This window comes from Pleurodeles waltl, chromosome 7 (genome assembly GCF_031143425.1).
Source record: "Pleurodeles waltl isolate 20211129_DDA chromosome 7, aPleWal1.hap1.20221129, whole genome shotgun sequence".
In the NCBI taxonomy this organism is placed as follows: domain Eukaryota; kingdom Metazoa; phylum Chordata; class Amphibia; order Caudata; family Salamandridae; genus Pleurodeles; species Pleurodeles waltl.
The window spans coordinates 721710735-721735988 of record NC_090446.1 but is presented as its reverse complement, the minus strand read 5'-3'; the positions used below and the strand labels follow the sequence as shown (position 1 = coordinate 721735988).

Below are 25254 nucleotides of genomic sequence, written 5' to 3'. Positions count from 1 at the left end.
CTATGCAATGGGACATATCCCCAACATAATTGGGGAGCTTGATGGAACACATATTGCATTTGTCCCCCCTCCAGAATAAACAGGTGTTCGGAAATCGTAAGAGTTTACACTCTATGATTGTACAGATGGTGTGCCTTGTGGACCAGTACATCTCCCATGTCAATGCTAAGTATCCAGGGTCGGTGCATGATGCCTTTGTCCTGAGGAATAGCAGCATCCCTAATGTGATGGGCCAACTATAGAGTCACAGGGTGTGGCTAATAGATAAGCCCTGGTTCCCACCCAGTAGATGTTGGTGTATGGGTATGGTGTGGGCCATATGGGATAGTGTGTTGCTAAATGTTGTCCCTCAATATTTCAGGTGACTCTGGTTACCCCAACCTATCATGGCTGCTGACCCCTGTCGGGAATGCAAAGACAGGGGCAGAAGAACGTTATAATGAGGTCCATGGGTGAACCTGAAGGATAATTGAAAGGACCTGGAGATGAGCCTGTGCCAGCAGTGGATCCTGTGGACAGTGATGATGAGGAGGGAGAGGATGAGGACAACAGAACATCTGTCATCAGACAATACTTCCGATGACACACAGGTAGGACAGTGTTACTTCACATTTCAATGACATTTGTTTGAATTTCTGTGGCACTGGCATGCTGATATTTCCCACTTCTATGCCCACTTACTCTTCCCTCTGGCAATTCATTTTACAGATGTTGGTGATCTCACATATACTCATGGTGTGATCACTGCAGCCAGCTACAGGTCATTAATCTATGCTCATTTTCTGTACCGTTGAATTGCAATGTTTGTCTTCGTTTCAATGAATACATAATTGATATACATGACATACTTCATATTGTTATTTTCACAGGGTGTTTATTGAAGTACTAAGAAAAAGAGGGGCAAGTGCAATGGGATGGGGTGATGATGGAGGAGAGTCCAGGGTATTGTTCCAGTCTGTTTGTAGCACAGGTGAATTGTCCATGGGGACATAGGAAGGGGAGCAATGGCAGTTCAAGGTGGACAGGGTGACTGAGTGGGACACAAGGGTGACAATCAGGAGAGTCTCATTTCCTGGTGGGAGTCTCTGGCTTCAGTCTAGATCGAAGAGAATGTTTGCAGGGTGGTTCACCTTCTGCAGGGGGAGGAGTGCTGGTGGCCTGTGAGTCCTGTGGCGGGGCCTCCTGTCCACTAGCAGTAGTGGATGTGAAAGGCTGTTCAGATGTCTGGCTAGTGGCAGGGGCCCGCTATTGTGTGACTGCCTCCCTCATAATATTAGCCATGTCTGCCTGCACCCCTGCAATGGATACCAGGGTGTTGTTGATGGCCTGCAAGTCCTCCCTGATCCCCTGGTATTGTCCCTCCTGCAGCTGCCTGTTCTCCTGCACATTGTCCAGGATCTGGCCCATTGTGTCCTGGGAATGTTGGTAGACTCCCAGGATCTCTACAAGTGCCTCCTGGAGAGTCAGTTCCTTGGGCCTTTCCTCCCCCTAGTGCACAGCAGTCCTCCCAGTGTCCCTGTTGGCCTGTGCCTCTGTCCCCTGACCGCAGGTCCCTGATTGTTTTGGGGGCGAGGTGTGGCCTGGTGTCCCCGTAGAGGTGGACACACTGCTGATTGACGTGTCCTTGGGACAGAGATGTGGGTACGTTGGGTGGGTGCTGTGATGGTGTTTACTGATGGGGGAGGCTCTGTGGAGGTGTGTGACTGGGCCTGGGTCACCGGCTGTCCAGAGGTCCCTTATGGGCCAGGTAGGTCATCCAGATCCTGAAGACCTGGGTTGCTGTCATCACTGTGGACCTCTTCTGTTGGGGGACTGTTTGTTGCTGGCATCTCCTCTCCGCTGGCATTGGCTGGGGTACCTTTGGGGATGTAGATGATGTGTTGTGGTTTCTGTGTCTGCCATATTGTTCATCCGTTACCTGCCCTCTTTGGTTGTATTGCCCTGGCAGCTTTCACTTGTGTACATTGGTATATGGTGGGATAGTTAATTCTCTATGGTGTGCATGCTTTAGTGATGAGTGTCCATAGAGCGCTGTGAGTGGTGTCCATGCATTGGTAGAGCATGCAGGGCTTGGCATTGGGATGAGTGAGATGTGATTGTGGGGCTTGTGGGAAGTGGTGGAGTGATGGGTATGAGGGTGAAGGTAGGGGTATGTGATGGCATGCAGATAGGGGGTGATAATAGTAGAGAGTTGACTTTCCAGAGTCCAGTCCTCTTCCAAATCCGGACAGGCCCTCAGGATGCAGGCTTGCCAAGACTTGCTCCTCCCATGCTGTTAGTTGTGGGGGAGGAGGTGGGGGCCCACCTCCAGTCCTCTGCACAGCGAGCTGGTGTCTTGCTGCAATGGAACGTACCTTTCCCCGTAGGTCGTTTCACCTCTTCCTGATGTTGTCCCTAGTTCTGGGGTGCTGTCCCATGGCATTGACCCTGTCCACGATTGTCCGCCATAGCTCCATCTTCCTAGCTATAGATATCTGCTGCACCTGTGCTCCAAATAGCTTCTGTTCTACCCTGATAATTTCCTCCACCATGACCCTTAGCTCCTTCTCTGTGAAACAGGGGTGTCTTTGTGGTGCTCTGGGTGTTGTGTCATGTGTGTTGGTGAGGGTGTGTTGGGTAATGTGTTGGGGTGTGAGATGTGGGGTGTGTAAGTGGTGTATAGGTGTAAATAGTGTGTGCTCTAGTTGTGTCAGTGGTCTAGGTGTCTCTCTGCTGGCAATGGTTTGTAATGATAAAAGGTTGTGGGTACTGTTGGTGTGTGTTTTATAGTGGTGTGGGTGTGTGAGTGTGATGTTTGTATGGGTGTCAGGTGTGTGTTGTTTGAATTGTCCAATGTGGTGTTGATACCAATAGATATTAGTGAATCTGAAAATGTTAATGAAGTGGGACATGACCGCCTAGAGGTTACTGAGCTGTGTACCTGAACCAGACCTGATATTGAGGACACGCCATTAAAGAAAAATGATCAAATAATTTGTATTTATTGTCCCTAGAAGACAATCTGGGAACTTTGAGATCTGGTTATGCTGTACACACCATCTCTGGCATACTCGAAGCATCATGGCTTCAAGGAGTATTTTCTGCACAAGGGGCTGAACTGGTAGCTCTTACTAGAGCATGCTAATTTCTGCACAGCTTAAAAGTACAATTGTTACTGACAGCCAGTATGGATTTGGTTTTGTGCACTATTTTTGGCAGTTATGTGTCAGAGAAGTTTCATGACCTCGCCTGGTTCACCAGTTAGAAACAGTGACAGCATTCATGATTTGTTACAAGCTCTACAACTGACTGAAAAGACTGCCATTGTTAAGTGTAGAGCTCATCAGAGGTCAAGCAATTTCATCCTCATGGGTAACTACTATGCGGTTCAGATCGCACGATCTTGGTAACTTAACTGTGTTACTTTTAATGAAGAATGGAAAAATGTTAGTGTGATGAATACTGATGAGACAAGTCAAAGATTCTTATTGACAGTGATTGACACTTGGGGAGAAATGAAAAGACAGCAGGATGAGGTTTCAGAAGATTAAAGGAAAAGAAAGAAAAGCTGGATACAATTGGATTGCATTCAAAGAGAAATTGATTAAATGTGGGTGTCAAATGAAGGGCATGTGGTCTTACCAAGCTGTCTACTGATGCAAATGGCTAGATATTATCATGGTCAAACTTACATTGGCATAAATGCAATGATTCAAACATTTAAGCTATCCTGGTTCAATCCAAAGTTTAGACAGTCTGCAGAAGCAATTTGTCACAAACGCATTACATGTCAGCAAATGAACATAGAAAAGATAACTGTTAATTTGAGTCACATTGGAAGAGCAGGTGGTCCATTTAACAGAATGCAGATGGATTTCATTGAAATGCTTGTGTGTGGTGGTTTGAGATACGTGTTGGTGATTGTCTGTATATTTAGATATTGGATTGAAGCCTATCCTACATGTAGAAATTATAGCCTCACAGTGCAAAGCTATCACTTAGAAAGTTGATCCCCAGATCTGGTCTTCCAGCCTCTTTAGAATCAGACAGAGGAAGTCACTTCAATAACAAGGCGATTAAATTACTATATTCAGCCTTAAACATTGAGCGGAAGCTGCTTTGTAGCTATTGTTCTGAAGCTTCTGGATTAGTAGAACAAATTAATGGAACTCTGAAAGCTTGATTGGCAAATATGTGCGCATCTATAAATCTGAAATGGCCAGATGCCTTACCTTTGGTTCTAATGAGCATGATAAATACAACCGACAGAAAGACTGGACTCTCCTCACTTGAAATCCTGATGAGCAGAGCAATGAGATTGCCAGCTGTTCTTGCTAAATCACTTGCAAACATAACAGATAACTTAGTGCTGAATTACTGCAAGGTTCTAGCTGATGTGAGTCACTCTTTGTCTCACCAGGTGGAAGCTACATCCGTGCCACCATCCCAGGATCAGTGTCGCAGGCTTTTTGCTGGTGATTGGGTAGTAATCAAGAAGCACGTGTGAAAAACTTGCTTTGAACCTGGGTGGAAGGGCCCATACTAGATTATTCTGGTAATGATGACTGCTGTGAAGTGTACTGGAGTTTCAAATTTGGCCCAAGCAAGCCACACTCTTAAAGTGCTATATCCTTTCGATGATGAAAATTCAGTGTTGCTGAGAGCACCAGCAGCAGTAATACAGTTTCAAGAAGAGCAAGTAACAAAGACAGAGCAAGAGACTGCAAAAGTAAAGGCAGTGCAAACTGGTGAAGATCCAGATCCAGGTACACCTCTGAAAGATGAAATAGAGGACAATCCTAATACATCTCTATCAGCAGTACCACTGAGAGATGAAATAGAACAAAATCCTGATACTCCTCTATTAGCAGAATCAGAAGTGGATGTAGCAGGAGATTCAGTTCTGAGGAGGACTCTTCCAGAAGCAGACAATTGGGAAGAAGAAATAAAATAGATCTTGTTGAAGAAGCTGAAAGTGAGATTGCCAGCCTTTCAATAGCTATGTGGATTTGACTCGTCCTGAAGTAACTAATTGCACAGGTGAAACAAGTCAAAGAGGTACTTGTCAAATTCCTGCCGAATCAAGAAGAATAGTGAGTCCAGTTTTGCAATCACTGTCAAGAAAAACTGTGAAATTAGATAAATGTCCTACTTTGCACACAACTGAAGACGTTCCTGATGTACTGTTGAGCATAAATTAGGAAGCAGAAACAACAGGAGAAACAGATCTATTTGAAGGAGAAACAAGTACAAATCTAAGATCAAAAAGAAAGAGAATTCTAAGTTGAAGATACTCAGGTCCTGAATGGGCATACCTTGTAGCTGATTAGTGGTAACACGAGTTTATGTCCTTTTGTTTTGACTTTGAGAATCCACTTCTACATTTTGGAACTTGAAATCTCATTTGAACTGAGTATTGAAATCACATTGCAAACTGAACAAGAGTGACATTATACACTGGTAGTAATAATTAGTGACCAGTAGATTATGATCTAATAAGAGACACTTGAAACTGATTTTGACAAAGCTGCTAAACCAATTTTTGACAGGATCTGGAGAAAACCTGAAAGCTGCTGTAAATAATCTCAAAGAAGACTGAAGATTATTTTTGATTTTTGTTTGGCTAGATAGTAAAATCTATTTTTTCTTTCACATTTTGAGACTTTACAGGCCCTGGATATCAATCGCAATAGAAACCGCAACAATGGGTGTTGCAAATGTATGTGTATTGGATTGGCAGTTGTATGTGTGTTTTTTAAGTTTGTTGTTGATTGTAAGTTTGAATGTTTCTGATAAAGCTGAAACTAGTTATACACCTTCTCCAGATACTACTACACTATCTAAATTATACAAGTTTGATAGGGGTGAGAAATACTTACACTTAGACAGTTCACAAGGAGATTGTTCTTCTAATGTTTTCTATTGTTTATTGTATGACTATGTTGAGACAATGGATGTGAGAGAATGCTATGTATGTACGCAAATTACTTCATCAATGCAAGAAGGAATTACATATCATAGCTTCCCACTAACATATGGGATTAGTTCCAGTCTTCTATTAACAAGACTTTATAATCAGGAATACATACAATATTTATTTTCTAATTTTGACCAGTCTTTTCTTTTGCCCCAGTTAACCAACATTTGAGTAGTATTGCTGAAGCAAGGAACATAGACATTGTAGGGGGTTTCTTTGAGCATACATTAACATTTGGTACCGCTTATGCTCATCGCAACAATCTTACAAGTACACTTTCACCAGTTGAGAAATCATTCCTGGATCAAACTGACGATAGAAGAAAGGCAATGAAGAAGAAAATAGAGAAGGGTTTAGTGAAACGTACTTAGAAGAATGACTATGCATATGGTGTAACTAGCACACAAGACAAATTTGCTTTAGACTACCAACATGTAGGAAAGCTTTGCATGCTGAATGGACAAGATCCTGCAATTCCTGTGGTTTATTACATCTGTTAAAAAAGTGCTTATTATTGTCTCCCTAGGAGATCGTATGGGACCTGCTTCTGGGGAGTGATTTTTTCCTAAAATATACTGTATTGTCAACATAGATGATACACATGAGAACTTGGGACCAAGATCAAAAAGGGCAACTTATTTGGAAATAGTTGGAGCTACATTTGGAGCAATTATATCTTCAGCAGAAGTTGTTCTGAATGACATGAAAATTAGAAAGCTGTCTACCATTGTGGATAAGATGCTAAACGATTTTTCTTGAGAAATTATTTTAATGGATACTGAAATGGTTGCAGTACTTTCAATGGTTCTTCAGAATCATCTTGTGGTAGACATCCTTTTAGCAAAGGAAGGCGGAGTCTGTAGGATGCTTAGAGTGCAACATTGTTGCACTTTTATCCCTGAAAACAGTAAAGAAATTAAGAGCTATATCAGAAATTTGACAAATTTGAATTCTGATCTAAAAGACCTGAAAGAGCCAAATGTGTGGGAAAATATAGGCAAAAGTTTTACTGAAGTGAAAAATTGGTTAGCAAACCTTGATCAGGGTGTTGTGAAAATAATAATTAAATTATTATTAATAGTAGTTGTATGTCTAATTTGCAGACTTTACAAATAGTATAGATTCATACAAATGCAAAGGATGAAAAATGAACAGAGGAGGGAAGAAATAAAAATGGAAAAGATGAATGCAAATTCTTTCATGTTTGGAGAAATTCGGAAGAATGGAGAAACTGAGGAAGTCTAATAAGTAGATATACTAAACAAAATCAGTTTTGAATTGTCTCACTAGTATTAATATATGTTCTTTTGTAACATCACATACAGTCATCAGAGGAGGGATTGTTAGAGGGCAAACATTATTTAAAAAAATGTGTCACTAAAACATGATGTGTAATAACGTGTATTAAAACGCCTAACTGAAAAATGTGTGCTAGAAAAATAAACGTGTGGCTTGAAAAAGGGATTGCACTGGTGTCAGCCACAATGAAGTTCGGTTGGAAAATAATAATGTCTAAAGAAAATGTGTTTTGTTTAATCATAATTAAATGTACTGACAAAAGAAGATTAATAACATGTACTACAAAAAGTATTAGTTAGAAATTATTAAAAATGTTTCATTCTTCATGTTTAGCATTAGTTAAAAGGCTCACATTTTAGTATTTTTCCAGAAACACAATGGTTAAGTGTGTGCTGACTTTGCAAAATAGTGTTTCTTCAAACATCCTGTGTGACTAGCATTTTTCTGTCTTGTGTCATGTTTAATTTCTTGTACTTTTCTCAAGATAATAGATGTATCTTTTAACAAAAGGCCTTGGTCTTTGGCAGGAAGCTACATGTCATGTTTCTATGTAGTTTTAAATGTAATTTTTGTACGGAAGCTGCTGACCGGAGAAAAGAATGGAATGACAACGTGAACCAAGTCTGGGTGCGGAGAACAAAAAGAGATACATTTGAAGCACAGATGAAAGTTTATTAGCTTTGCACTAATCCACCTCATAGTCTTATCCAATAGAGGCTTAGCTAGTAATTTTTGGGACTTTAATATAGCCAAGCTTTAGGTGATGTAAGTTAGTTCTCCATTTTCTGAGCTTTTCAGCTCTGCATTTTAAGTGATTCGGTTCAGTTTAGTTATTTAGCTTTTGTCTATGATTCTAACAGTTTGGTTATGCTAGGCTCAACTTTACTGAACTATTTCCCCTTCATGTCCTGATGTTGATTAATGAAGACCTGATGTTCCTGCACTCTGCTGATGAAGATACAACTGATTGCTGTTTCTTTTAGGAGAGGTACAATCAATGTGAATTTGTTTATCTTTGCTGGTTTTTCCCTTTAGAAAATGTAACTGCTTATTTTGGTTAGTGCCATAGTTAGATGCTTTCCAAATTATTTTTTGTCTTATTATTATTTTTGCATGAAGCCCACACATGCTTTTTGGATTAAAGTGATAGTTAGGAATGCATAACCTAATATTTGATTCTGAATGTATATTAATTGATTGTGATTAATTCCACTGCACATACTAAATGCATACTGTTTCTATTATTCACTTAACTCTGTTGTTCTGTGTTGATCTTTTTGAGTGTTTAATAGTAAATGCATTGGCAAGATTGAGATTCTTTAGATGCTTTTGACCGCATGTGTTTATTTATGTATTTCTATCATTTGGTCTTACACATTATTTACATGACTTTAGCATTGCTAATTTGAGGGCAACAAATGTATAAACTTTATTAAACTGGTGTGATGATTCATTGCCACATACGTCATGGTGTGTATAAATGACTGCCTCCACCTTGAATATGTTGATTATCTGATGCTATATGTGATGATTATTGGCTTATATTGACTGATCAGATAATCTCACACTTCTATATGAGTCAAAAGATTCGAGTCAACCTCTAAGGGTAGTAAATGCCACTGCCCTATTACGTGTCACCTTAGCCTGATAAAGGAGGTCACACCACCACACTACTAAGCTCTAATTATAGCAGGAAAATCCAGATATTTAATTGGTAAAATAAATACTGCCAAAGACTCCACCAAAGAGCTGCTCAAAACTGTAAAAGCCTTAACTAATTGCAATAATACTAATTCAAATAGCTGGCTCAAACTCTGTGTAGCTTGCAAAAGTTTTTCAATCAAATGTAAATCTGATTTTTCATTTAATTCACTTCCAATCATACTGACATGTCCTTGGCAGCCATTAATCAAATTGATATATCTTTAGAAGACATAAATGTCAGACCTACTGCCTTACCTTGTGTTTTGCTGCCTTTAACCACCTTACAGATAAGAATGTTGCCAAACTAATTGAAGTCACTAAACCTGGGGCACCTTTCAATCCTTGCGCTCCTCATGTGCTTCATGGGGTTTCAGATAAGGTGTCAGTCCACCTAAACCTCTGAAAAAAATTTGATTTCCGGACACATACCTGCAGAGTGGAAAAAAGCTGTAATGCTTACTCTAGTCAAAAAAACATTATTTGACCCTCAGGACGTGAAGAACTATCAACCCATCTTGCATCTTCCTCTGCCGGCCAAGATATTGGAGAAGGCTATGAATGCTGAAATCATGGCTTTTCATGATGAACATCATCTTCTAGATAACTCCCACTATGGCTTTTTCGCAACCTTTGTACTGAGTCTGCTCTAGTGGCTGCAACAGAGGAAATAAGAACCATAGTTGACAAGAGTGGGAAAGCGGCACTGATTCTTCTTGACTTGTGAGCTGCATTTGATGCTGTCAACCAGTTGCTGCTTATCAACCGGCTCAATTGCACTGGCATAAAAGACTCAGCACTTTCTCTTCATAGCTCCTTCCTTTACGACAAAGAGCAAGTTGTTACTTCGGGAGAATTTACTTCAGAACCCTTCTCCCTACTGTTTGGGGTACCTCAAGGATCCTCATTAAGTCCTACACTCTTTAATGTTTATGTCACTCCCTTGGCCAACCTGATAAAATTCCTGTGGGTCCTCTGTAACATCTTATGCCGATGACACACAGATTGCACTATCTGTCTTGTGTAACATCGAAGAGGTAGCTAAACAATTTAATTATTGTGTGGGGCAAATTGCATGCTGGATAAAGAATAATTGGTTTAAGTTGAACTCAGATAAGGCCAAGGTACTCCTATTTGGCAATGACACCTCTTTTTGGAACTCCTCTTGGTGGCCTCAAAACCTTGCCCCACCTCTCTATACAGTGCAAAAGGCAACAGAAATGTTGGAATCCTCTTTGATGCTAAGCTCTGTTCTGGAGACCAGGTTAATCAGGACATCTCTTCCTATTTTTTCTGATAAGAACTTAGAAAAAGATTTTTCTCTTCATTCCCTTAGAGCTCCAGAAACCACCCATAATTGTACTAGTCATCTCAAGGATAGACTACTTCAAAGCTCTTTACATTGGCATTCATCAATGTCTACTGAAAAAACTCCCGACTCTCCAAAATGTGGCAGCTTGTCTGCTCATGAAAATCCCAAAACTCAGTCCAATCTCGTAAACCATCATCAGCTTATACTGGCTTCTAGTCCCTGAGTGAGTTAAATTCAAAGCTCTTTGCTTGGTTCACAAAGCACTATATAATATTGGCCCTGATCATCTCCCAAATATTTTTACTGGCATTGTCCTAGTCACCACTTTTGGCCCAGTTCAGCCATGAGGGTGACTGCCCTGAGAATCAACAAGACCTGATGAGATGGTAGGTGTTTCTACTACTTTGCCTGTAAAGTTTGGAATTCACTGCCCTTTCAACTTAGAGTTCAGTCTAATTTGCCACTATTTAGGAAACAGCTCAAAACCTGGCTTTTTTCAGTCTTTTTTGCCAAATAGTCTCTGTCTCATGGTTTTAGTTTTAGACCTCAGCGCCAAGACGCCTCGTGGCATTCATGCACTAGATAATCTTTTTACTTACTCACTTACTATTGGCTTGCCAATGGTTGTGCTACACTTGTAAAGACAATACGAGCCAACAATAAGTATTAACAAAGTGAGACTGATTTAGCTTTGCCAGTGTTTGCTTACTTATACTGCTTGTTTTGGTGATGATGCTTTTTGCGTCAAGATGCCCTCAGGTGACATTTTGGACTTTATAACTCACCCATCATGACATTGTTGTTAATGATGCAAACCCAAACCGGAAAGCAAGCTCTCAATTTGGGCATGTCCTGCTGTCAAACGCACTGAACTACAAAATCTTTTCTTTGATTAACTGAGTCTTGCACATGACTGATAAGAAGTTCCAGAAATAAGATAAAGGTACTCACGTTAAGAAAACTTTGTGAATGAGGCCCAACATTTGTACGCCGCACATTTCAAGAAACACATCATGCTGCAACTGAAATTAGAAAAGTCCCTCTTTGTTCTTTTATTTCTGCTTCCATTACCACAGAGGTGGTCATCTGTGCACTTCAACATTAATGTTTTTTTGCATTCCAATGATATCAGACCTTGGTAATATTTTGCAATATATTGTTACTTTTTGAAAATAAATAGCTACAGTTAGAGAACTGCTGTTCAAAACTACTTTGCAGAGTAAGATGCGCGGGCAATATGAGTTCTATCCTATTGGAACTCCATTAGCTGTTGATTGCTTACTTTTGACAACTACTGCCGTTCATTTACTTTACTGTATGCCCAGCAATCTTTTTACTTCCTCGAGTTCTTTTCAGCTGTTACAGGTGGTCGAACAAGTCACCAGTGTCTGTGACTGCTCGTACACCCAGCAGACTATCTCACATGGCTTGTTTGGATGCTAAAGTGAAGATTCGCGACGTTCAGGAATTCAAGCCAGAAGGGTTACATCAATGGCGAGGAAAACAGGAGTCGTTTTCTGATTCAAGGCTGGGCTCATTCAGTCACTCTTTTAAAGTGTCCTGAGGAACTGGGCATGCTTCCAGGTCCAGTTGTTCTGAGACAAGTATGGAGTCGAGGCCTTTGGGATTTAATTAGGATTTAGTGGAGTGAGAGGAACACTAAAAACTGGCAGCTCTCCCGACCTTGTCAAACCCACAGTTCCCCTGGCTGACCAAAGTGGTGAAAGAATCACAATCTAATCAAAGCTTGAGATACTACACGTTTTAAGGTTACAGTGCAAATTAATAGCAAGAATAACTGCGCAAACAAAATAACATACATTTAGATTCAGCAAGGAAAATACATCAACTGTTGTAACATGTAGCGAACTTCATCAGTGAGAATCCTAACTGACATTAGATTAGAATAGCATGTTTGGGTTTCATGCAAAAGAATCTAGGGGCACATGTACGAAATTCAGGTTTTATGACTCGCTAATTGTGAGTCAGAGCGACTCGCAATTGTCGAGTTGCAAAACTTGATGTACAACAGTGTCAATGACACTGTTTGCGATTCCCAATGGGGTCACAAATGACCTACCTCATGAATATTCATGAGGAGGTCCCAATTTGCGAACCCATTGGGAATGGCCTCAGTCACAGGGATGGTGGCCTGCTAGAAACAGCAGACCACCATGTCTGTGACTGCTTTTCAATATAGCAGGTTTTTTTTTTAAATGCAGCCCCTTTTCCTTAAAGGAAAACGAGATGCATTTCTAAATCAAAAAAATGAAAAAATATTTTTGCTGCCCCCTGGACCCCCTTCCCATTTGTAAATGGGTTAGCACCAGTTTGAAACTGGTGCTAACTGCGATTGTTTTGCGACAGCATTCGCGGTCACAAAACAATCATACATGGGACTGCGACTCACAATTAGGAAGGGAACACCCCTCGCAAACCCTTTATGTGATTCGGTAAATAGATTACTAAATCGCAAAAATGGGTCTGTACTTCCCAAATAGCATTATTAAAGTCGCAAATGGGCTGATTCGCCGTTTGCGACTTGAAAATTGCTTTGTACATGTGGCCCCTAGTCACACAAATTTGGAAAAACATTTAACCATGGCAATATCAAAATTAGCGGTTGGTACCTAGAAAGAAAAGCAAATAGACATAACAATCAGTAACATTGTCAGTATACCTGTCTTCATTATGGTCCAGCAAGCTATGACGGTCTTCATCAGTAGGACGTCAGTTTGGCCAGCAAGACTTCAGGATTCAGCATCAAAGTTCAGAATAAGCAAAGTCCCTTTAAGTAGTAAAGTTAAAAATGTCTCTTCTCGGGACGGTCTAGCAAATAGTAAGGGAGCGCCTCTTTCCTCTCTGTGCAGTCCGGCTAAGTTAGATTTCCTAAATCTACTTCCCACATTCTAATTGGTTAGGGGATCACATGTTTACTCTTAATCCAAAGAAACTAAAACCTCAAATCTACAATTCTACTACTACATGGTTCACATGTCAATGATTAGCTCCTGTTCTCAGGCTCTCGTCATTCGGCTCGTCAGGTATCAATATTGTTGCAATTTATACTCCAGGCATTGCATCCATTGTCTTTTCCTGGGAAGGTCAGTCTTACACACATTACACTAAACATTGTTTCACTAGCAAGTACAGCATCTTCTAGCAAGCAGTTTCTCATGAGAACTAACTTGAACTACGAGCACATGGTCAGAACAGTGGAAAATCACAATTTAATTCTCTAAGCATCCATTTTGTAAAACACCTAAGGAATGCAGCTTGACATGAGGCCGTGCAACTCGGCCAAGACCTTGCCAAGTTAAGGCCTACAATTAATTAAAGCTAATATATAATGCATAACCCTTAATATGACATATTATCACATTAATCAAACATAAGCTCAATATTTCATATTAATAATCCATTAATAAGTGAACATTGACGGGCACTCTGGTGGGCGCTCCATCAAATGTGTGCATTATTTTTCTCTAAGTTAATACATTCATTTTCTATGTACATCCAACACTCAGAATACTTGAATATTCATTATTAAGTTTCAGCGTTAACAATGCCATCTACTGAGGTCGGGACTACAGTCACTCATTTTCTCTCTTCATATTAGCCACATAAGGCTGTGGTGAAATGGACATAGAAAAAGTGAAAGGATCCCCATGCACAGAGAAAGAGTTTCCTTTGCACGTGGACAGTTAGCTCTTTTTCAGAAAAAAACAAACTCCTACTTTCAGAGTTTGTTTTCTCAGATCAAAAGATTTGCAGAGTGGACACTTTGAATATAGCTCTACTTGGCAAATTACAGTGTTGTTCGAGGGAGACCGTAACTGACACGTTAATGTCACATGGCACATATGAGAGGGAGGCGTTGCTTATTTTGTTTTAGAAGGGAAAGATGAGATGAATAAAATCCATGACAAAGGCTGCTGTTATGCGGTATGCAATGTTTTGTGGCAGTTTTGTTGACAATTCTAATGAGCCTGTCTTCTCTTAGAGCTCTGAAGGTGGACCATGTGGCACTGTTTTTTGGGCTCCAATGGTCTCTGATTGTCCCAGGTATGTTGATGTTATGGTTGGGGTTAGCGTTAAGGTATGGGAGTCGGTCCAGTCAACTATTTGGATATGTGTTAGGCAGTGATACTTCTATATTCTTGATCTTGTCCTTGAAGAAGTTGGTGAATTACTCACATCTTACTGTTGGGCAGCCCATATACGGTTTCATACTAGAGGAAGAAAGATTATTTGTTGATGGTCTTGAAGAGTTTATTTGGATGATTCACTGATGCTTCTAGATGGAATTGATGACGGTGGAGTTTGCTTTAAATATATGTTTCTTGTAACTGTTTCTTTTCAATCTTATTTGAAATGATTGTGTCACTGAGTAGTCTTTTCCCCATCTTTTGTCTGTGATTCTTAGTTCTTTTATGTCTTCATTTTGGTCCTTGTTGTACAAAGTGTAGGAGGATTTGTTTTTTCCCTCATTAGTCTCAAAGGAGCTAACTCTTGTAGTACATCTGACATGGTTGTATTGTAGTGTACGTTAAAGTCTTCAGTGTTGTGAGAAGATATAGTTGGCTTGAGACAGTCGCAGATTTTTTTCTGAGAGTTCAAATAAGTTGATTTGTTTAGTGTTCCTGGATCAGAATTTCAGCTTGTCTGTTTGACCTTTGTTAGTTTTTCTGAAATTACGCAGAATGTCAATATGCTGTGGTCTGACCATTCTATCTGTAGTATTGAGTCCATGATGATCAGCCCTTTCACGCCTGTCAAAAGAAGTAGAGTGGCGCCCTTGATATGTGTTGGAAAATTGCAGAATTGTGACAGTTCACTGATCCTCAAAACTTGTTTGAGATGGGCAGTTTGGGCATTGCTGTTGTCATTCTGGTGAAGACTAAAGTCTACTAGAAAGATATTATTTGGGGTTAAGACTGATTGCTGGGTGTTGAGATCAATTATATATTGGATGAACATTTGGTTTTCATCTGAGGGTGGTTTGTTAGGTTCAGTTTGGTAGTATTTCTGTTTGATAAACAGAGTTCCACCCCTAAACATTCAAAGGAGGAGTCTTCTTTAAAATTTAAACATTTAAGTTGCAGTGAGTTATGGTGTATAACCGTAACACCACCTCCGGGGTAACCCTCCGTATCTTTTCTTTTAATTGATTAGCTGGGTGAGTCCAAAAGGTCAGTCATTGGGTAGGATCAATCGTGGAACAAGGTTTCAGTAAGGAAAATAAGGTCCATACATATTTGTAGTATAATATCTGCTATCTCCCTAGAGTATCTAGCTGCAGATCTACATTCCAGAAGCATACTCTTTTTAGTTTATTTTTAGGATATTGTGATATGCTCATGGATGTTGTAAATGTTGATGATGCAATTAGGTGGTCTGCTCACAGACTGCTGTGTTTCTCATATCACCAGTATAGAATGTGAATGACGGAGGGAGAGTTTAGAGAAATCAGGCTTGTAATTGTTGAGTAGAGAGACTAAGTCACCCTGTGTGAGGTTATTGATGACCTTTGGCGGTTGGTGCTGTGTTTGTATTGAGTCATTGTGCAATTGGGTGAATTGATGTATTGGGATGAGGGGAAGTAAAAGTTCAGGCTAATTGCTATAGATTTAATTTCCTTTTCCAGAGACTGTATCGTGTTTGATAATTTAAGTAGAAGGGAACTGAGTTGTGGTGCACAGTGGGTAGTGTTATGAGGAGCGACCTTTGTTGACCATTTAATGTTGTGGTAGTTCCAAAGGTGTGCTGGTTACATTTGGGTGTGCTTCTTCAGAGAACATATGGGTTGTGCAACTTTCCATTATGTCTGTTCCAGTAAGGGAGAGAGGACTGGGCAGGCTTGGTAGTGTGTTCTAAGACACTGTTCCGTAGGCGGTAAGGGGTGCATGGTGATGGAGACTGTTGAGAGGAATTATTCAGACTATGGTGATCAGTCACTGTGGCATGTTATATGACTTTGTGCACTGGTTTGGGGTTAGAAGGGTGGTTAGTCCGATTAGGATCTGTGAATGAAGGCTGCTTAGGGGATTGTTCAGATAATTGTCAGGTTATTGTGGCATGTTGCATGACATTGTGCATTGTAGGATCTGTGAATTGGGTAGATGCTTGTACTACTGTATATGTGTTGGACTAGTGATCATTGTGTATGTCTTTGGGGGAGGAGGGTTATACACTGTTTGTGTTTCTTCTTTGGGATGCAAGAAAGGGAAAAGGTGGGACTTGGATAGTTCACATGATCTAGGAGAACGTTGCTACAGGTTGATGCAAATGACATTGTGGAGAGGAGAGGGCAGAATATGTTGGTGTTTACCCTTTGCAATGTGAAAGTGGGAGTTGTAAATGGGGCAATATGTATTCATAGTATTCTTGTTGTCTGTTTTGTGGACTGATGGGGGCATGTTGTTGGAGATGTGTATGATTTAGAGTAAGACGTATGCATAGGGAGTCATCTGGGATGCAGAGGAGACAACAGTATTGGGTGATAAGGACATCATAGGAGTGGAAGATTACAGTTTGGGATGTGCCTGATAAGAAATGGGGTGTGGGGAATGAGGGTGTGGGTAACATGAGTTAGTTTGGCGAGGGTTGTGTGACTGTGGTAGGGGTGAGGGTGAGATTCCCAAGGTGGTGAGTAATTTTCAGGGTGGGGATCAGTGTTGAATAGCTGACTTGGATCACTGCCTAATCTTATAAATGTTGTTTGGGGGTCCAGTTTCCTTGTTTTCTGGCACTGTCTTAGTACACTAATAGTGAATAATGTCATAATATATTATTCACTATTAGTGTAATAAGGAATGGAGTTCAATTAGTTGGAATATAACTCGCCCTGGCAGCTGAGGTAAGAAAAAAGTTCTCTTAAATGTATGTTGTGTGCATTCTTGTGGGGGAGAAGTGTGTTTATGTGAAAGAGTGTGTGAATGTGTGTATATGTGTAAGCGTGTCTGTGCGAGTGAAAGTAAAGGTCTAATGGCATGTGATGTCAATTGGAATTTTGACAAATTGATGTTCATGAGACAGACCCCGTGACACCCCCACCACTAAATGAAAAGAAACCTGAGACTGGTATTTGGGAGCTGCAGTTTTTTCACATGCCCTGTATCTAAATGAGGCCCTAAAACTGTAAATACAGTTTCAATTTTAGAGAAATAATGTTGTTAGATAATATTAAAATTTATTTTTTATCAGTGCATTGGTTCAAATTGTCCAATATTTTCTAGGTGTTATGAGTGTCATGGGACGCTTTACATGACGCAAAAGCATAACCTGACAGAATAAGGTAACATTCCACAACATAATTGTGAAAGTACATTTCTATCATTAATACCGATGATGTGAAAACATCTGCACTATTTCTTCTATTCAACACATGTAGGTGGGGTGTGTTTTTTCCATGAAAATGTTTCAATTTTGCTTTCAAAATATATACCATTACTATATTTTCCCCACACTTGACCTAGGGCTATTTCATCCTTCAGTCACAGAGTAACATCTCTGCAATGCTATGGATGCTATATGCATATTAGGAGCTCTTAGCCAATTCATGCAATTGAATACAGGTGCTGGGTAACAGATAATGAGTGTGAATGAACAGCCTGGGCCTGACATAAGCTGATGGGTTGGTAAATAAGGACTCACATGAGGTGAGACTTGGGTATTTGTTATCTTTTCTGAGTGAGAAATGGAATTAAGAATGAAAGGAATGTTTGAATCACTGTAAATATTAGCCAGGGTCTCTAGTAAGTGTGTCTAGTACACATGAGCTGGTCCTCTGTTAGGGCGGAGGAGCGCCCCCCGCCAGCACCAGAAGCTGCAAACTTTTCAGAACAAAGGGAAAATAAACCATATTTATTATCTTTTCGTTCTGAAAGGGGAGGGCCATGGGGGTGACTAGTAGTTAGGGGGAGTGCACAGCACTCACCCTCACTGCGCATGTGTGTTTGGCCGGTCGTCTTGGGCCGGCCAAACACACATGCATGGTAGGCTCTCTCCAGCCCTTCGAGACAGTTGCCAGGCTGGAGAGAGCTTGCACAGGCTCCCAGTCTGCCTGGGAGAGCCCTGGCTGGGTGCTCCCAGCCAATCCTGACGCTGCTTTGAGCAGCGCAAGGAATGGCCGCAGGGCAGGCTGGGTGCCTGTGCCTTATGCAACGCAGGAAAGGAGAGCTACCCCGGTCCACGAATCAGGTACGTTTAAAAAACATTTTTTTAAATAATTTAATGTACCCTTGCTCCCCTCTCCCCCTCCTCCACTCCCACCCTTGTGCTGCACCGATCCCGCCCCTTTTTAGCGCTGCAAGCCGCGACAGTCAAACAGACAACTGTGTGGTCTGGGTAGATAAACTACAGTCCTTCCACACTTGTTAGTGTATCACATTCTTTATACTTGAGTACTTTATATAAATATAGTTCATACTGTGCTCCTGCAGGAAACCAAAGCAAACACTCATCTTTTACCATCAGCAACAGCTTCTGGAATGAAAAATATCCGGTGCTCTACTTTGCTCCCCTTCACTCCAGGAATACGTGGAGGTTTTTCTTTATAGTCACAACTAAAGATTTCCGATGGAAGTTCCTTTCTAATGTTGGGAGGCCTAGCGATGAAAACATGAAGTGTCTGGATAGCTAGGTACATGCAAATACTTAAAATACTAACATGGACGATAGGCAGTTCGTATTGGAATATGTGTCAAAGGGTATAATCTGTCCTTACCTACGTGTTTACTACCTTGATTCCTATTTCTTCTCACGCCAGCGTAGGCAGACACGGGCCAAGGAGAGACTTCTTACAATAACTAACCAATTATTATAGGGGTTTTCTTTCCCAGTTCACATCCTGGAAACACTTTTACCCCTTCATTTGACAGGAGCATATGTGCAACTGTTTTAAGAGCAGGGGACTATTTGCAAAGCCTATGGGTACCCAAACCTGTGTAGGGTGACACAAACAGAAATATCCCAACCCAACCACTAAACATAAATTTACAAATTTCTGTTAACAAATTGCAGCATTTTTACACAAGCACAATTTTTAATGTAATGTGGCCTCTTATCCTTAAAGTGAAAATGGTGTTGGGATTAAGCTCCGCGGCATGAGCTCATCAAAGTTTTGCATTCAGGATTGGTATTTGGGGACAGAGGCACAATAAGCAACGAAAGAAATAAAAGGGAAGAGATTAAAATCTGAAGAAAAAAGCAAAGCAGTTAATCACTAGGAATTGTGACTCTACTAAGTACATCTGTTAACCATAGTTGCCAGTTGGTGGAAGCCGAGGAACCAGGAGGTTGTGGACTATGGTTCTGATACACGCTTGACTTTCACACCTTAAAGCAGGGAGGACTAAGCAGAGGTTAAACCATTCCACATTACTATGCTTTGTTGGAAGGCAGTGGGACATACACACCGTTTTTCAATCTGTACATATGGAAATGAGCCATAACACGGTGCGTACTTCACTACCGAAAGGTGTCTGGTCCAGAGTAATGGCCCACATCGCAATGGGCTCATTACACAGAATATGAGAAACGTTAGCTGTCCAGCAGTTGAGGGAGGCCCATAGCACTTTACGGTACCCGAACGCTCTGCTGCGATGGCTTCCTCGAGAGACGGCATGTCTCATTCACAATTTCAAGGTGAAACTTGGCGGACTTTCTCTTTTAGCAACGACATCAACCCAGAGCATGAAAAAGTAACGATTGCAGGGCACCGATAATAAATATAATCTAGAAAAATATGCAACTTGGTTAGGAAATAAAGTTTTCAGATAATAAATCGTAAATTCACCAGAAACTGTTTTTCAAAGCACTTAGGGCTACATTTACCATCCTTTCACACAACAGTATGCAGCAGTGCTTCTTGTTTGAGGTGCATTGCGTGTTAGGGAGAGAGCAGAAATGCACCATATCTGTTAAGATATGTGTGCTTCCGCTCTCTCATAGTACTGTCACAATTCAGGCAGCCTAGCACGAACGCAGGCACCCTTGCACCAGCGTGCAGGGGTGCCTGTGTGTAGGAAAGTACCATCTTGCCTGGCATGTTACCCCCATATTTCACTATATATATGTTGTTTCAGTGTATATGTCACTGGGACCCTGCCAGCCAGGGCCCCAGTGCTCATAAGTGTGCCCTGTATGTGTTCCCTGTGTGATGACTGTCTTACTGAGGCTCTGCTAACCAGAACCTCAGTGGTTATGCTCTCTCTTTGCTTTCCGCATTGTCACTAACAGGCTAGTGACCAATTTCACCAATTCACATTGGCATACTGGAACACCCTTATAATTCCCTAGTATATGGTACTGAGGTACCCAGGGTATTGGGGTTCCAGGAGATCCCTATGGGCTGCAGCATTTATTTTGCCACCCATAGGGAGCTCTGACAATTCTTACACAGGCCTGCCACTGCAGCCTGAGTGAAATAACGTCCACGTTATTTCACAGCCATTTACCACTGCACTTAAGTAACTTAAAAGTCACCTATATGTCTAACCTTTACTTAGTGTGTGGGCACCCTGGCACTAGCCAAGGTGCCCCCACATTGTTCAGGGCAAATTCCCCAGACTTTGTGAGTGCGGGGACACAATTACACGTGTGCACTATACATAGGTCACTACCTATGTATAGCGTCACAATGGCAACTCCGAACATGGCCATGTAACATGTCTAAGATCATGGAATTGCCACCCCAATGCCATTCTGGCATTGGGGAGACAATTCCATGATCCCCCGAGTCTCTAGCACAGACCCGGGTACTGCCAAACTGCCTTTCCCGGGGGTTTCACTGCAGCTGCTGCTGCTGCCAACCCCTCAGACAGGTTTCTGCCCTCCTGGGGTCCAGCCAGGCTTGGCCCAGGAAGGCAGAACAAAGGACTTCCTCAGAGAGAGGGTGTTACACCCTCTCCCTTTGGAAAAAGGTGTCAGGGCTGGGGAGGAGTAGCCTCCCCCAGCCTCTGGAAATGCTTTGATGGGCACAGATGGTGCCCATCTCTGCATAAGCCAGTCTACACCGGTTCAGGGATCCCCCAGCCCTGCTCTGCCGCAAAACTGGACAAAGGAAAGGGGAGTGACCACTCCCCTGACCTGCACCTCCCAGGGGAGGTGCCCAGAGCTCCTCCAGTGTGCTCCAGACCTCTGCCATCTTGGAAACAGAGGTGCTGCCGGTACACTGGACTGCTCTGAGTGGCCAGTGCCAGCAGGTGACGTCAGAGACCCCTTCTGATAGGCTCTTACCTGTGTTGCTAGCCTACCCTCCTTACTAAGTGGCCAAACCTCCTTTTCTGGGTATTTAGGGTCTCTGCTTAGGGGAATTCTTTAGATAACGAATGCAAGAGCTCATCAGAGTTCCTCTGCATCTCTCTCTTCACCTTCTGCCACGGAATCGACCGCTGACTGCTCAGGAAGCTTGCAAAACCGCAACAAAGTAGCAAAGACGACTACTGCAACCTTGTATCGCTGATCCTGCTGCCTTCTTGACTGTTTTCCTGGTGGTGCATGCTTTGGGGGTAGTCTGCCTCCTCTCTGCACTAGAAGCTCCGAAGAAATCTCCCGTGGGACAACGGAATCCTCCCCCTGCAACCGCAGGCACCAAAAGAACTGCATCACCAGTCCTCTGGGTCCCCTCTCAGCACGACGAGCGTGGTCCCTGGAACTCAGCAACTCTGTCCAAGTGACTCCCACAGTCCAGTGACTCTTCAGTCCAAGTTTGGTGGACGTAAGTCCTTGCCTCCCCATGCTAGACCGCATAGCTGGGTATTGCGTGATTTGCTGCTGCTTCGGCTCCTGTGCACTCTTCCAGGATTTCCTTTGTGCACAGCCAAGCCTGGGTCCCCGACACTCTAACCTGCAGTGCACAACCTCCTGGGTTGTCCTCCGGCGTCGTGGGATCTCCTTTTGTGACTTCGGGTGAGCTCCGGTTCACTCTTCTTCGTAGTGCCTGTTCCGGCACTTCTGCGGGTGCTGCCTGCTTCTGTGAGGGCTCTCTATCTTGCTGGGTGTCCCCTCTGTCTCCTCACGTAATTGGCGACATCCTGGTCCCTCCTGGGCCACAGCAGCATCCAAAAACCCTAACCGCGACCCTTGCAGCTAGCAAAGCTTGTTTGCGGTCTTTCTGCGTGGGAACATGTCTGCAAGCTTCTTCATGACGTGGGACATCCATCCTCCAAAGGGGAAGTTCCTAGTCCTCTTCGTTCTTGCAGAATCCACAGCTTCTACCATCCAGTGGCAGCTTCTTTGCATCCTCAGCTGACATTTCCTGGGCATCTGCCCAATTTCAACTTTGTCGCGACTCTTGGACTTGGTCCCCTTGTTTCACAGGTACTCTTGTCTGTAAATCCACCTTTGTTGCATTGCCGGTGTTGGTCTTCCTTGCAGAATTTCCCTATCACGACTTCTGTGCTCTCTGGGGAACATAGGTGCACTTTACACCTACTTTTCAGGGTCTTGGGGTGGGCTATTTTTCTAACCCTCACTGTTTTCTTACAGTCCCAGCGACCCTCTACAAGCTCACATAGGTTTGGGGTCCATTCGTGGTTCGCATTCCACTTTTGGAGTATATGGTTTGTGTTGCCCCTATACCTATGTGCTCTCATTGCAATCTATTGTGACTGTACATTGCTTGCATTACTTCCTTTTGCTATTACTGCATATTTTTGGTATTGTGTACATATATCTTGTGTATATTTGCTATCCTCATACTGAGGGTACTCACTGAGATACTTTTGGCATATTGTCATAAAAATAAAGTACCTTTATTTTTTAGTATATCTGTTTATTGTGTTTTCTTATGATATTGTGCATATGACACCAGTGGTATAGTAGGAGCTTTGCATGTCTCCTAGTTCAGCCTAAGCTGCTCTCCATAGCTACCTTCTATCAGCCTAAGCTGCTGGAAACACCTCTTCTCCACTAATAAGGGATAACTGGTCCTGGTACAGAGTGTAAGTACCCCTTGGTACCCACTACAAACCAGGCCAGCCTCCTACACTGTGTTACAAGGAGAATTGTTTCTGTGCATAATTTCCTGCACAAAATATCCTTCAAAGCATTTTCCTCTATGTGTGTTGCAGAATCTTGCCCATAATTTTTAGTGTCTTTACGGTTGAGGATACACTTGCTTGTCATAACCTTTCCCTCGCCATCTGTCTTGGTGGGAGGCCAGTACCTTTCCTTCTGGTGCTCTCATTTCAACAAAGATGCAAATTCTGGCCACAACTTCTGTTGATGCCTGAATTGGATTACAAATGGTGTACAAGTAATGCATCCTATTATTTTGTGCCCAGTGGTGTAACGCACCATGGTGGGCCCCCTGCAGAACATGAAGAGGTGCCTCCAGTTTCTCCTGTATCCAGAGTTGGATCTGCCTTTCGTGCAGTCTGGCTCTGATAGATGGCCCAGCTTAAAGGGGCAATTGTGTAGGCTTTTTGTTCATCCTGTCATGGCCCATGGGAGAAAAAGCTGTTCCACACACCCTTCCTTTCAAGCAGCCCCATATGGAAGTGCACAACTGCCTTCGGGCCAGTCCAACACTACTTATATCTCACAGACATTCATTGTCCTTCAGCTGATTGAGGGCCCCATGAGGGGTTGGGTTCATTATAGTCCTTCTTATTGAAAGTTTCTAAATGACCACGTTTGTGAAATACCTGCCACTGCCTTTCAGACATATGTACAAGCTGCACTGAAAGGAGATGAAGAGAGATCCCTTACATCAACGTAGAAGTGTATATAATGCAAAAGGCTGCCAGAAAGTTGTGAGTGCAGACCTATTAGGCAAGGCAATTGAGGTGTAAAAAAGTGAAACCTCACTTGCCATACTTCTTTCTCCTTCCCATCACCTTTCATGAGAATGCTTGAAAATTATTAAGTGTTGCTTTTGGACATGAAAGTATTAATTAAGTAGTGCTGGAACAATGAAAAATCAGAGATCTAAGAGGAGAACTGACATTGACTAGCTGAGACACAATAATGAACTCATATTATAATCTGGGTGTTTCAGGTGCTCTTTGTTTGCACAAAGATATGTGTCTGGAACAACGTCACTGTTTTCATTGTCTTTCACTCAGTCTTTGAAATCTCAGTCTTTTGATTCCAAAAGAAACTCTTAACATCTGATCACAACAGTACAGATTATCCTTAAGAACATTTTTCTCAACAATTTGGGCAGTTCAGTTCATTAAATGCGATGTACGTGCCTGCGTTGCAAAATCATCCACCGGGTTAAATTATTTGGATTGATTTAAAAAATAATTCTCTTCTGAACGCAACATGGGCGAAATTTGTTTTTGTAGTTGAGAGCTCTGGCTAGCAATTCCAGTGGCAATGTTTGTGAGTAGTACCTTTGAGTGAACCCACCATGTTGAATACACTACAACAAATGCAAGACTTATACAAGTTGTCTCAAATATCTCATGAGTTACACACATTTCAACCACAAATACTAAAATTTATAATTTAAAATTTTGAAATATACCAGCTAAGTCTCCTTTCTCTGCAAAATAACCCTTAGTTCACTATTGATCCTGATTTTACTCTTGTGCTTCCCTTTTTAGGTCAAGCATAGACAGCCCTTGGCTGTCTCTTCAAGACTTGCTGTATGTACTGTGTGGGCCTCCAGCCTGCACACTATTTTTCATTTATTTGTTTCAGTGCCCTTTAAAAATCCTTGCTTTCAAGTGGGTATTTGTTCCTATTTGTCCCTCCTTTTCATTGTTTGCTACCTTCTGTGGAGCAGTGCCCAGTGCATTTACCCTCCCACTTGTGTGCATTTAGGCTTGCTTCTTTTGTTTTTGCACAGCAGATTGGAAGGCTCCCTGTTCACACTTCTGCTCTCCCTGCCTTTTGATTTAGAGTGTAATTGAAAAGAAGCACCAGTTTTCATGATTCACCATCACTCGCTTTTTAAAATAGCTTATTTTAACTTATGACTGCAAACGTTTTGAAGGTTTCCACGTTTGATGACTGAACAAATGAATGAATG

General features: G+C 41.9%; 1 protein-coding gene across 2 annotated transcripts in view; it reads left to right on the top strand.

Moving 5' to 3' along the window:
- The window catches only part of FSTL4 (follistatin like 4), a 2214882-nt gene that overhangs the window by 1859563 nt on the left and 330065 nt on the right, over positions 1–25254 (top strand). The gene's annotated exons all lie outside the window — the stretch shown is intronic.